The sequence below is a fragment of the Balaenoptera ricei genome, chromosome 1 (assembly GCF_028023285.1).
Source record: "Balaenoptera ricei isolate mBalRic1 chromosome 1, mBalRic1.hap2, whole genome shotgun sequence".
Classification (NCBI taxonomy): domain Eukaryota; kingdom Metazoa; phylum Chordata; class Mammalia; order Artiodactyla; family Balaenopteridae; genus Balaenoptera; species Balaenoptera ricei.
In genome coordinates, this window is record NC_082639.1 from 107,218,324 (window position 1) to 107,232,745 (window position 14,422).

At 42.2% G+C, this 14,422-nt stretch overlaps 1 protein-coding gene across 4 annotated transcripts in view; it reads left to right on the plus strand.

The window, feature by feature from the left end:
* Window positions 1-14,422, plus strand: part of LOC132369563 (uncharacterized) — a 68,433-nt gene that overhangs the window by 50,114 nt on the left and 3,897 nt on the right. For 2 of the 4 annotated variants that reach the window (XM_059929242.1, XM_059929261.1), the window contains exons 2-3: window positions 11,794-11,929; window positions 13,828-13,919. The gene's annotated coding sequence lies outside the window, so the exon portion shown is untranslated. Of the gene's footprint in view, window positions 1-7,961; window positions 8,149-11,793; window positions 11,930-12,046; window positions 12,092-13,827; window positions 13,920-14,422 lie in introns of those variants that run through there. The other 2 variants (XM_059929265.1, XM_059929252.1) reach the window with 2 other exon arrangements.

Below are 14,422 nucleotides of genomic sequence, written 5' to 3' on the forward strand. Positions count from 1 at the left end.
GATTCAAAGCTAGGCAGTCTGATTGAGAGTCCCTCCACCCAGAGATGGCTTTTTTGAATCATGAGTCTCCCCTTGTAAACATTCTAGGAAGAGGGAAGAGGCAACTTCATGAGAAAAACCTAGGTATCACCATCATCATCATAATCATCACCATCATCACAGCGAACAAGGCACTGGTGCCATTGTGTACAGGGCACTGCATAGACTGCTGAGAAGGCAAAGAGGCCTCTGGCCCCACTGCACGTCTGCACCCGACCCCTGAACCCTTCAGGTTGCTTCAAATGCCTCCACTTCCACAAAGCAGTTTCTGCTCACCCATAGAACTCCCAATAATGCATCTCCTCTGACAGCCACTTTTTGCCTCTGCTCTGCCACTTATTTATTACTTTCTCTCTTGTATTGTGGTTATTTATATACACTGTCACACAGCTGAGCCTTTGCACATTGCTGAGTCCTTTGCCTGGCTGACTCCTACGCATTCTTTAAGATTCCACTCAGGTCTTATTGCATTTCCTGACTCTCCTGTCTGGATTAGATACCCCTCCTCTGTGTGCCCCAAACTCCTGGTATTTATCCATATCACAGCATTTACTATACTTGATTATAAATGTTTACTTGTTAGTATTCCTAACTAGATAGATCCCAGATCCTAACATCAGGGAACATGTCCTCTTATTTGAATCTTCAGTACTTTGCACAATACCTGGCACAAATTAGGCATTTACTAAACTTTTTTTTTTCCCAATGAATGAATCTTCCATATAAGTCTAATTATACTTTGAAGACAAAATTGGATATCTCATTCATTTTTTTTATCCCCCTCAAGATGCCCTGCACCGAGTAGATGCTCAATAAATATAGCAATGACTAAATGACTGCAAAACACAAAGAGGTGTCAGATTCTGCTCTCAGGATATAGGGGAGGACTGGCAACTACAGTAAAAGGTAGATGACATTAAAAGTTTGCGTGTCTAGGTTATGTTCTGAAATTGGTGATATAGACATCTACGACTGAAATAAATGATAAAGAAAATAACGTTTTTTCCTATTGATGTTTGAGGTTATTTGGCCAGTAAAATGCAGTCCAATATTCAAACCCAGGTCCAGGTGACTCTAAAACCAATATTGTTCCTGCAATACGACATTGTTGAGATGTTAGGGTAGAGGGGCCCTAGTTGGGCCCAGAAGAACCAGTAGGGCTAGGGTAATTAGAGACGAATAGGTACTGCACAAATGATAATATACATATTATATATATATTATGATAATTATATCACATATATAATGATATCATATATGATATATCATATATCATTATATATGATGATTATATATATATATGTGTATATATATATATACACACACACACACACACACACACACACACGTCTTTTAGGAAGCTCTATCTGGAAAGAGCATGGAGAATTGACTGATAAGGGGAAAAGCTGGAGGCAGGAATGTCTACTTGGAAATTATTACAAAAGTCTCAACTTGGGAACAGAAAACAAGAAATTGATTTAAGTGGGAATTTGTGGACATTGGTGATTGAGAAAAATACATAGACAGCTGGAAACTTTGAGTCAGGATTACTCCAAAGTTTTGAGCCTAAGTGAGAGACAGTGAATTCAGAAGTGAGACAATTTTGAAAGATGGTGAGTTTTGTTTTTTGATGTGTTAAACTGACTTCTAGATGGGCAAGCTGAGTGGATAGAAATGCAGGATTTAAGCTCAAGAGAGGCCTGAGCTAGACCTGAAGATGTGTTGATCATCTGCAAAGAGGTGATGGCTAAAGTTAGGAGAGTGAGAGAGAGAGAGATCCTAGGGAGAAGTGGAGAAAGAAAAGATCAAAGAACCAAGGAGTTTAAGGAACATTCAAGGAATGTTCAGGTCAAGGAAGTATTAAAATCAATACAGACAGACCTCTGGCTTCCCTGGTGGTGCAGTGGTTAAGAATCCGCCTGCCAATGCAGCGGACACGGGTTTGAGCCCTGGTCCGGGAGGATCCCACATGCCGCAGAGCAGCTAAGCCTGTGCGCCACAACTATTGAGCCTGTGCTCTAGAGCCCGTGAGCCACAACTACTGAGCCCACATGCCACAACTACTGAAGCCCACGTGCCTAGAGCCCAGGCTCTGCAACTAGAGAAGCCCGTTGCACCGCAACGAACAGTAGCCCCCACTCGCCGCAACTAGAGAAAGACTGCGTGCAGCAATGAAGACCCAACACAGCCAAAAATAAATTAAATAAATAAGTTTAAAAATAAAAAAAAGAAGACAGACCTCTAGTTATCTGTTCGAAGGAAATGAAATTACGATCTTGAAGAGATATCTGCACCCTCATGTTCACTGCAGCATTATTTACAACAGCCAAGACATAGGAACAACCTAAGTGCCCATCAAGAGATGAATGAATAAAGAAAATGTGGCGCATATATATATACTATATATATATACTATATATATATATTACACACAATGAAATATTATTCAACAATAGAAAAGAAGGAAATCTTGCCATTTGCCATAACTTGGATGAAACTTGAGGGCATTATCCTAAGTGAAATAAGTCAGAGAAAGGCAAATACTGTGTGATCTCACTTATATGTGAAATCTAAAAAACCCAGACTCACAGAAACAGAGAACAGATTGGTGGTTACCAGAGGCAGAGGGTAGAGGGTTGGGGGAAATGTGTGAAGGTATTCAAAAGGTAGAAACTTCCAGTTATAAGATAAATAGGTTCTGGGGATGTAATGTACAGCATGGTGACTATAGCCAACAATACTGTATTGCATATTTGAAAGTTGCTAGGAGAGTAGATCTTAAAAGTGCTCATCACACACACAAAAATTGTAACTATGTGAGATGATGGATGTTAACTAAACTTAGTGTGGTAATCATTTCACGACATATACGTATATCAAATCATCATATGTACATGTTAAACTTATACAATGTTATATGTCAATTATATCTCAATAAAGTTGGGGGGTGGGGAGGGAGACAAAACCAGAATATCATCGTATCTTGGAATTCAAACTGTAAGAGAGTAAGGAAAGGATATTCATCGGATGGATTTGGTGATTAGGTTTGGCCATACTGGAGAAAGAATTTGGTAAGTGGTTGGGTTAATTACAGAGGAAGAAAAGGAATTGTGGTAGCAGAGAATGTAGGTTACCCTTTGGATAAGTTGGGAATGAAAAGAAAGGGGAAAAAAAGAGTATTTGTGTAAGAAAGATTTTACTGAAGATACTAAAGTAAAGAGAAAGTAAATGGAAGAGAGAGAACTGAGCAAAACCCTTCTGAGGTGAGATGAGATGACAAGGTTGGTCCTGCAATGTAGGAGTAGTGGATAAAATTTGGAATATTTGCTGTGGGAAATGATATAGGAGGCAATGAGGATGCATAAAAGGATTGCCAAGTAAAAACTAATAAAGTTCAACTGAAGTTTCCATCACCTGAAATTTGCTTGAGATCCATTTTCTTGGTTTCATGGTTTTTTTCTAGTAATGTCTGCCAGCCCAGGAGTGGAAACAAATGTAGGTACATCTCAGCCTTAGGAATTTCCATTGCTGGGATGATGGGTGGTCAAGGATTCCAAAAGACAACGTGGCTAATAGGAGCAACCTGGATGCAAACCATGGAGGTGAGGTCAAAGCTGCAGTAGTTGGGTACCAATCACAGAGAGGCCGGGAAGAGATTGTGGGAAGTGGGAAGAGTTCAGCAGTGAAGGCAGAACCCAGGAAAAATAACATAGGTGTATCTGAAGGGCAAAATTCCTAGAGAAATGTCTAGTAGAATAAAATGAAATGAAGTAGTAGAAATACTTTCCCAGAATTATTCTTGGGAAAGAGGTTAAGAATAAGAAATGAAATAGTAAATTAGTGGAAACTGAAGAGGAAAGGGGACATGAGACTGTAAGGACAGATGTGAAGAACTGGCCTGAAGACCAAGAAATCTGGGGAGAAATGGTTAGAGCACGTGGAACACATAGGTTGTTAAGCCATGATGGACTATGGCTAAATTGGAAAGCTGGGGAAGGGGATCAGCATTTAATATATCAATCAATTAGGGCTCAGGAATTTGCGGGCTGAATGTCACAAAGTTTGACTTTTAGAAGGCAGGCAATGAGGGTAGGAGGCACAACCATGTAGGTTTGAGTGTGAAAATGAAGGAGAAACATTGGTGGTACCGTCTAAAGGGATCTGAGTGTCACATCACAGATCTGTCAGAGCTTTTACAGATAGGGTGCCTCTAATTCCCAGGTTGTGGAAAGCAGATATGTGGGGACACAGAACAAGACCCAAGCTCACATCAGAGTGCCAATGGCCCCAGGTGGAGCTGCAGGAAGGCAGGAGGTGGGAATTCTGATTTTTTCCTTCCAAAAGAGACACTTAGCCCTCAATTTTCCTGGCAGGTATGAAGCTCTGGGACTCCCCATTGGCTTAAATGGACTGGTGAAAGCTAGGACAGGGAGATTTTTTTCTCCTCCATGGGCAACCTAAAGAAGAAATCCCTTCCTGACTATTTTATTACAGCACTGTGAAAGTCAAGATGCCATTCCATTCTAACCCCTCATTTTCAGTCATAAATGATTATCTTGGTAGTATTCCTTTGGGGTTGAAATTTGCCAGTTTTGCTTTAGACAATGAGGTAGATGAATTGGTAAGAAATAGTATAAGCAGCAGGAAATCGTGGACAAACTAAGGGCTTTGACCAAGGCAAGGATTTATTAGGGCCTCTTATAAACCTAGCACCAGCTGGCTGAGTGGGTTCAACCCTTCTGAGTCTTGATTTCATCATTCCTAAGGTAGAATTTCATGTTCTCTCCTACAATAGTAAATATTGTTAGGAATGAATAATCCTTGGAGGTTAGAACAGTGCTGTAGAGTGCTGGACTTAAATTCTAGTCCCTAAAAATGGGCATAATTTTGGCAAGTCATTAAACTTCTACGTCTTAGATTTCTCATCTGTAAAATAGGAGGTGGTTCTTTCCAACCCTAAAATTTAAGTATACATTTATCAAGAGCTGAGAGAACAAAAGTGTTTCGAAGGTGGAGTTCACAGGTAGAAAAGACTGGCGGCACACTTAAATAACAGATGCTGTGATTACTTGAAGAACTAAGAAGCCAGACATACAATCCATGTTTGTATCACAGTGAGTGCATGTCATCATTATGAGACGCAAATTTCAGAAAGTAAAAAATCAAACCCAGATCTCTTTAGTGTTGAAAGCTTTTATTTTTAACAATATTACCATTTAGATTTAAAAAAATGATTTATCTTAGAATTTCTAGAGTGACAGAAATAGTTTGAAGCTTTTATTTATAGGATGCTTTTAACAATGATTTCATCATTATCCATTAGTATTTATGTATATACAGTGTACTAGATCCCTGTACAGCAAAATAGAATTCTTCCCCAAGTGAGATGGAAATGCATGGAAGTTAGAAAATTCAGAGGAAAAAATTCTAGTAAAAATAGATAAACTATTTCATTACAATAAATAATATTTTAAAGTGCATTTCTATCCCATGTGCAAGGTAGCTAAATTAACATGACTTACAGCTTGCTTAAATTCTCAGTATTATTGCTCTTTTAGCCTAGTGTTTCACATTTAATATTCATTTGCTTTTTTCTTCTGGTTCAATAAATAATTCCGAACTTTGACACATATAAAGTGTCAAAGTTAAGTGAGGGTGTAAGGCCTAGTAAAATGGTTAAGACTTTTTTGCATGTGTGTCATTATTATAATGAGCTTGTTTTTTGAGCTCTCTGAGCAGAGGTGATCTGGTATGGAACACCCCAGCCCAGAATTTATGTTAGTAGTGGTTTTCTCTTACAGATAAGTCTGTGAATCCCTTCTTTCCATCTACCTTAGCAATCCCAAATGCTTCTTGCATATTTCTGGATTTAGTTGTCTTTTCATATGTCCATACCTGACTTTTTCCTCCTGCCTTCTTTTTACAGAGGTCCCTACTATGTTTCATCAAATATTCTATCACCAAAACTTGACAAGAAAGCATTTTAATTATTTCCCATTTGGAATCCTTCAACTGATCCTAAATTTATATTGTTTATACCTGCTTTTGTCTTTTTTCTTTATTTATATGCTCAGTTATAACAGAAGACAAGGAGAAAAAATCTTGCTATGAAAAAACAGTTTTTCATAGAATCTAAGCTGCGGAGCCACGGTATAGAAACTTACATGACCAGCTTACAGTTTTAAATGGTTTCAAAAGCTTTATCATTTTGGGCTCTCCTGTACCATCCTTTACAACCAGCATCATTCGTTAAAAGATTGCCCTAAGGAAGGTTTCCTATTTTCTAGACAGGGAAAGTGACATAGAAATAAGTACCTGGTTAAAACCATGGTGATAGAAGCAAAAGCTGAAAAAAATTTATCTACTTCTCTTGGCCATGTTGCCTCCATCTATCTTCGGGGAGAATACGCAGTACATTATAACATAAGCAGTCTTCGCTTAACTGATTCAGAAAAGCTGCCGGGCCAGTGCATATAGTTGCAGAAACATCTTAGATCAAGACTCTACAAACACAGAGATGTAACACTGTGTTCTGGGGAGGGCTGTGGAGCAGACAGAGCTGTAATAACAGTTGGGCAGGGCAGCAACAAGGGCCACAAAGATAAAACAGGAGTAGTGGGAATCTGAGCTTTATTCAGCAACATGCGCTCACCATGATGCCATCATTTTTCCTTCTAAGAAAAAGTGCAGTCTAATGGGTTACCCTCTCACTTCACAGGGGACAGTGCCGGGATGCCCGGGCTTTGAGCTCTCCAAAGCACAGGCCTTCTAAAAATCAGGGAAGTGATGCTGCGATTAAAAAAGCGGTTGTGAAGCGATTCGAGGATCTAGGCAGAGGTCCTCAATGGGCACTAGGTAGCGATGCGTGAGCGGGGCTGGGCCAGGCCCCATAAGGAAGGGGAAACCCTGCACCAGCCAACGCATCTGCAGGACCTGGCGAGAACGTGCTTTGGAGAAGGTGGAGGAGAGTTCAACCCCAAGAGGGGCCTGCACCCTTGGGAGGGGAGAAAGCCGGCAACAGCAAAGGCAGTGCAGAGACTGAGGGGTGAAGACAAGGGACGGGAGAGGGGATGGGGCAGGGTGGAACCGCATCCTGGAGGTGTGCGGGGGTCGCCTTGAAGATTGAGGACTAGGCCGGGACCAGGACAGCAGGGAAGTGTGAGGGAAAGACCCCTTCCTTTGGCAGCTCCTAATGTATTTCTGTCAAAGATGGCCAAATTCCACGCTGCCCTTCCCCCCTCCGCGCCTTTTCCACTGGGCTGCTTCTCAATGCTGCGAGAGGCGGTGGGGAGGTCCGGGTGAGTGTGCGCGTGGGGAGGAAGGTGCGGGAAAGAAGAGACCCTCCCTGGCCGCCCCTCCCACCCCACCGGCCTTTCGGGAGGTTCTTTTAGTTGAGAAAGGGGGCTCTGCCGCTTTAAGGTGGAGAATAGGCGTCACCTCTGGCCGGGTGACGAACTGGGGCGGGGACCTGGTGGGCGTGTCCATGCAAAGCAGGAGGTGGTGCCGGCGGTGGGCGGCCCCATAGTAAAATATTGGAGGGAGGGGCGGGGTCGAGGAGGCGAGGCTACTTGGTGGGCGGGGCGCAGGGGGCGGTGCCTCTTCGGGAAGGCAGGGGAGGGGGAGGAGGAAGCGGCCGGTTGGTACCATTACGCGCGTTCCGGAAGGGGGACAAGTGACATTCCCTTGGAGGGGGGCGGGCCCTTCCCGGCGGCGGGGCCCTTGCTGAGGCGGGGAGGGGCGTTCCCCCTTCCCCCGCCGGGCGGGACGTCGGGGCCGGGGGGAGGGGGCACTTCTTCGCTTGCGTCCGAGGCGGGGCCGGCGGTACCTTTCGTGGAGCGGTGCGGCTGGGGGAGGGCCAAGGGGAGGGGGAGGGGGCGGTACCAGGAGGGGGGTGCCGGAAAGGGGGAGGCGCCGGCGGACAATGGAGCCTATGTGTGCCTGCGGGAGTGGGACGGCGCCGCCGCCGCCGCTGCTGCCGCCGGGGGGAGACGCTGCGCCGCCGCTGCCGCTGGCCCCGGCCCCGGCCCCCCGGGGCTGAGAGCCGCCCCGGACCGAAGCCCCCTCCCCTACTCTGCTCCTCCTCTCCCCTCCCCCACTCCTGCCTCGGGGGTAAGTGGCACCTCAGGGGGAGGGGGAGGGGAAGGACCGAAGCCGGGGTGGGGGGGCCGGGTCCGCGTCCGCGTGTTTTGAGCGGGTTTGAGGGCAGGGGTAGCGAAAGCCGCGAAGGGCTAGGGGGGTGGGGTGAGGGGAGAGAAGCGGTGGGGGTCGAGGTCGTAGATTTAGAGTTGAGTCTAGAGAAACCTGTGGGGGGAGATGGGGGGGCGTCCTCTGCCCACCGCTCACTGAGCGGTGGGGAGAGACGGAGGCATCTCTCGGTTTATTTTTTAGAGGTTGTGTCCCAGGCGGTGCTTGGAGAGACTAAACGAGGAGATGGGACGGTCCCAGGGTCCTGGGATGAAGGGGCATTCGAGGGGCGAGATGGAGAGCTAAATGAGGGAATTCGAGTTGAGTCTGGTGGGGTCTGTTAGACCCCGGAGATGGATAGTGAGGTACAGGGGACTTTGCAGGCCAGTGACTTGTTGGAGGGTTGGGGGGAAGTGAAAGTGAAGAAGAATGTTCTTGTAGTAAAGGGCTCCAGCAGGTGAGGTGGGGGTGTCTAGGTCACTGAGTCATTGTGGGGGTTGTGGACACACCAGTGGTTTCCAAAGTGGAGCTGTAGCCATTAACCTTTGAAAGTTGCAAAGACTATTAAGATGTCACTGGTTAGTGCTGGGCGAGCCTGGTGAAATGGAGATATCCCAAGGAAAAAACAGTGGGGTTGGTTATTATGTTCAGAGAGAAGGGCCAGAGGCCTGTAACAGTGTTGCTGGGGGCCTTATGTGAAGGCTCCCAAGCCTGAAGGAGGAGGCCTGAAATCTGTCCTCCAGAGCCCTGCCCTGTGATAGAGAGGAGTGACTTAGAGCCTAGATTGCAGACAGTTGGGGACTATTAAAGTTACTAGACAAAGTAGAGAAATGGACATAACTATGTGTTGGTAGCGAGAGACTAAGGTGGGGTAGAATTGGTGCAGAGTTAGACTGTGGTTAGGGCAGACATGGACAGATCCCTGGCAATGACTTTAGTGGGAAAATGATTGAGTGGCTGTGTAAAGAGTTACATTTTGATCAATGGTGTGTGATGGAGTATTTGTTAGCATTTGATGTATTCAAGAATTAAGTGTTTATTCTTAAGTCAGAGATCTGGACTCTTGTACACTGAGCACAAAGTGATGAATCAGAATTAGCAAGTAGGAAGGATACGTAGTTGAGAGTAAGGGGTAGGGGGTGCAAATGAATATTGATAGATAAGACTCCTGTGTAGACAAGAACTTTTCACTCTTCATGGAGATTGTACAACATGGTTGTTCTGTTGACTTTGGTTTTTGACTGGATACTAATGATATGGGAAGGTTTAACAAGGAGTTAGTGTGAACAATGTTATGGTCCTAAGTACAAATTTAAGAAGGACCTCCTTACTAACTATTGAAAAAGACCCAATCTGTAAGACACAGAAATGGGTTAATAAAAGCAGTTAGATGGCATAAGGATGCTTTGGGGAATGAGGATTCCATTAATTAGTGGTTTGGATAAGAAGAGAAAATTTAATGCAAAGTTGAGATAGGGATGACCTTTAATAGTGTTAGAATCTAGGATCTAATGGTATTGAACCATTAGAATATTATTTTGTAAGAACAGTGTTGAATGTAAGATGATAATAGTTCCTAAACATAACGGTAGATCGATAAGAAGGTCATTGACTAAAAGATGAAGGAACAATTTCCATACTGTTCTCTTCTTATAAGGCAGGTTTTATGTAGTAACTTGGCTCCTGAGCTAAGGATTCCTGACCTGGATTCTTAGATGACTAGTGTAAGTGAAAAAGCACTTACGTACTTTGGAATTTATTCTATGGGATATTTTTCCCATAGCCTTCAGAAGTGTGTCTGCTCCCGTGGATCAAAAGAAAATGCTCTCTGGCTTGTAGGGGAAAAAAGTACAGAGGTTTCACAAGCATTATAATCAACTAAATATTTGATCATGGTGATTTGGTATAGTGGTTAGAGCCTTGAACTTGGAATCAGGAAGCTGGTTTTACCATTGACTTATGTGTGACTTTAAACAAATCTCTCATATTTATTCTCCAGTTTTGCTATTTATGAAGTGGGGATACCACTGCTCTAACCACTCACAACACATTGCAGCGCTTAACAAGTTAATGCTTATCTGCACAGTGCCTTGGACACTTCTGGGAATGAAAGTTTACGTAGCCCAACTTTTTTCTCACTTGTAAAAAACTGCTATCTCTGGAACAGACCAAATTCAGCTTCTGTAACAATTACAGCAGCATGCTTGATCAAGGAACAAAAAGGAGTACCTTATACATCTGCCTTGTTCTATTGTCCAGGTTTTGGTTTTATATTAGTTTTGAAAAGTGATACCTCTTCCCCATTTAGTGGTAAAACAGGATAGTGATGACAATTGTAGAAATGTAAGCAAAGGTCCCCATGGGAGAGTGGGACTATACATGCTGTGAGTGTTAACCTAGGCTGATGCTGACTCTAAATTTGTGTGACCTTGGACATGTTACTTGGCTTCCTGGTGGCTTAATTTTTTTCAACTATGAAGTACTGCTAATGGAATGACTTACTTGTCTGTATGCCTTGGTGACTATGTTAGGGTCTATAGAAACTTTATGTGCTCTAGATCAGAAGTTCTTAATCTTCTATGTCCCATGTTTTCCTTTGGCAGTTTAACAAAACATAGGACCCCTTCTGAGAATCATGTTTTTTAAATGTATAACATAAAATATATAGAATTACAAATGACACGGAAACAGTTATCAAACTGTTAGACAATTGTAATACAGTAGTTTGTATGTTTATAACACATTAAATAACAAAATGTAGCTTCAGGTCTAATGATACTATAATTTTGAAGTAGTGATGAGTGTAAATATTATGTTGAGAGATCTGCAATAACTGTAATGTGATGTGAAGTGTTTTATGGTTCCTCTTGGTGACATAGTCACGGAATTGCTAATACTGCTGTGGGTTGTTACCTACAGCAGTAGGTAACACAGTTACTGTGTTTACAGTAGGTAAACAGTTAACTGTTTCACAGTTAAAGGTGGTGCTAACTTTTACTTGGAGGTTAGTGAGTATGAAGATCAAAATTTTCGCCAGCCAAGTCCACAGGTGCCACCCCTCCTAAGTCTCTCCAGAGACCCCTTAAGAGGTCGTGGATCCCAGGTTAAGAAAGAGGTCCTGCTCTAGACCAGCTGATTTTTGAAAGTTGAATTATCTAATGGCCACTTGCCTTTTAAGCTTTGTAATATTTTTTTGCAGCATCTTCACCATGCTAAGAACAAGGGCATAGAGAAAATATGAAATAAAAGTCTATTTTACAACCTGTGATAACTGTTCTTGGTTGGGGAGAAAGTTAAAAACAGTGATTAGAATGAGGCTTTTGTGCCTGATGGATTTTGCTTTTCTAAACTTCCCAGTCTTCAGTAGGATAGAAGTAGGCTATAGTGCTCCAGCTTCTTGCATTTTGAGTTTTAGTGGTTTTGCCTTCTTTCCCCATTTTTGACCTAATTATTTTCTTACTATTCCTTCTTCCAAATATTGTTTTGGTCACAGAGCATTGGGGAATGGGTGGTTTTCTTTGCCGATGGTGTGATGGGGTATGAACTTTTCCATTCTTCTCATTCCTGTAGGACTGAATGTGGGACTAGCTGGTGTTACTCCACTTTGACCTAAAAATTCCTTTCTGTTTGGGAGGCAGAGATCACTCTTGGAAAGTTCCTCTGCATCCCAATGTTAGAAGAGAGAGCAAATTGGACATCTTGAAAGGTAAAGAGCCCGATGATGAGCACGTAACTTCTGTGATTCAGTCTGTGCATTTTGGATTTTGTTTCTGCCTCTGTAGGGTCTCTTGTAAGTTAAAACTATATTTGTTCATTATTGTAGCAGTTCCCAAGGCAGAGGTCATCAAGTTAAATGCAAGTCATAACTGTAAGTGCAATTACCTTATACTTTCCTATGAACAGGGACTTCTGCAATAAGTTATTTCCTAGGAAAGGCAGATGGTAAGAAGTTAAACAAGTATTTATTGTGTCATCATTGATTTGTATGAATGTGCGGCAAGAGTAACAATACACAAGCCTCAAGCTCATGATAATACACGAATCAACCAGCATTTATTGAGTTTCTTTTGGGCCCTGAGATGATGACCCTTTCCTCAGGGGGTTCCCTGACTATATATAACAGGGATACAATTTTTAAAGTGTTCTAACAGTGTCATGAATGTAATGCTGTGGGGCCATGGAGGACATTCCTGGGGATAGTTTGGAATCAAGGAAAATTTCACAAAGAAGGGATATTTGTGCTGACGTTTTACTTTGGGTAGCCATTACTCTAAATGATGATAGATGACGTTCATTTTTGAATGGTTAAATTCTGTCGAAACTCTTGAGCTTGATATAAATTTATTTGCTTGCTTAAAGTTTGTTAGCTTGAAGGACAGTAGGTGAGTTTTTACCCTTCGAGTACGAAAACATATATTAGCATTTTGTTTGGACCAAAGTTTTCTATATAAGTCCATAGTATAGTTTTCTTTTCTCCACATGTTTTGGAAAGATTGGTTCTTCCTATTGTGTGCTTTTTCTGAGAGGAAGCCTTTTAGTAGTTGGCATGCCAGAAGTTAAGAATGAGCTAGGAATGGAATCCTGAGGCCTTTTAGTTCCACATTCTAAGTTTGATACTATGCCTTTTATGGTGTAGTGGTCATAGCATAGAAGTGAAATTTGTTAAACATGACATAGTTGTAATAAACTTGACTTCTTAGAGCAGGAGAGTGGAAAAGGATCATTGGAAGAGTTGAAATCGGAATTATAGAGGTGATTCTGACCTAAGTTAGACTAATTTGTGAATTTATTTACAACTTTGTGGTAACCTTATAGAGTTTCCTTTTAAAGATTCCTGAATAATTTGGCCTTAGGACAATCTGGAACTTGGTTCTTCCTTGCCATTTCAAAACTATAAATTCTGGGCAAAGGGGGAGGCTTGGTGTTATAATTCTAGTTTACAAGGACTAATGTTGGAAATTGTTCTGCCTGGTGAGTTACTTAGTGTTTTATTGAATTATCTAGCTCAAGTCAGTATAGCATTTCACACAGAGTAGGCTTTCAAGCAAAGGAAATCATATGGTCCTGTTGTTCAGTCATATGTTCCCCCAAAAGTATGTGAAAATAAATTTCCTTGCTGCATGCTTGCCCTGTAGAGTTACAGTTGAGAGTAGGGAGGAACTGTGAATGGTATGCACTTTGTGAATTCAGAAGTGTATCTGGAATTTTGAATCTTTCACCTTTACAGTCAGCTCTCAATTCTCTGTACTAATTAGGAATGGGAAGAAGCAGAAATGTGAAGGTTTTTTTCCTACTAAATGTTCAGAAAAGTAGAAAAATTGATTTTATTTGCTATTAATATTTTTCCAGTTTCTAAAAAGAAAATATGCAGTTGGGAAGGAGGGAAAGTCACAAGGCCCTTGAGATATCTACAGATTGGATAATATACCCTTTAATAATTGGAAGGTGATTCTGTTTACATGGGAGGTGATAACTTCCTCCTAAACTAATACTCTAGAATAAATAGGAAACCTGTTCTTCTCTTAAGATAGTAACAAAATGATACTATTGATTTTTTTTTTTAATCACTTAGAAACTCTTCTTCTTTATTTTATCCTCATCCAGGTGAGGGTCACCTTTGAGACAGGGGTTCCTGGACTCCGCAAGCTCCTCCCCTCCAGGATGAGCACTGCCGTATCGTGACCCTTGGGGTTTTGGTGAGTAGCCTGATGGATGATAGCACTAGAGAGCACGCCTGGCTTAGAAAGATGATCTTGGGGAAAAGCTTCAACTTTTATTCAACAGATATTTTTTGAGCAAATAGCATGTGTCAGACACTATAGTAAGTGCTAGGAATACAGGGATGAACAAATCAGTCTTGATCCCTGCCTTCACGGAGCCTAACATGAGAGATGAATGTTACGCAAATGATCACATAATCATACAACATGGGAAATGTTGTGAAGGAAAAACACAGGATGCTATGAAAAGAGTGTAATGGAGAATTTTGTCTAGATTAGTGGCTTTACAGTATCCTTTCTCTCTGAAGAAGAAACACTGAAGCTGAGCTTTTCTTCACTCAGCAAAAATATTCAACTTGATATGGAAGGTTAGGGGTGAGGGAGAGAGGTATCAAGAATGACTCCAAATTTCTGTCATGAGCAGCTGGGTGGATGAAGGTGCCATTTACTAAAACATAGAAAACTGAAGGGAAAATACT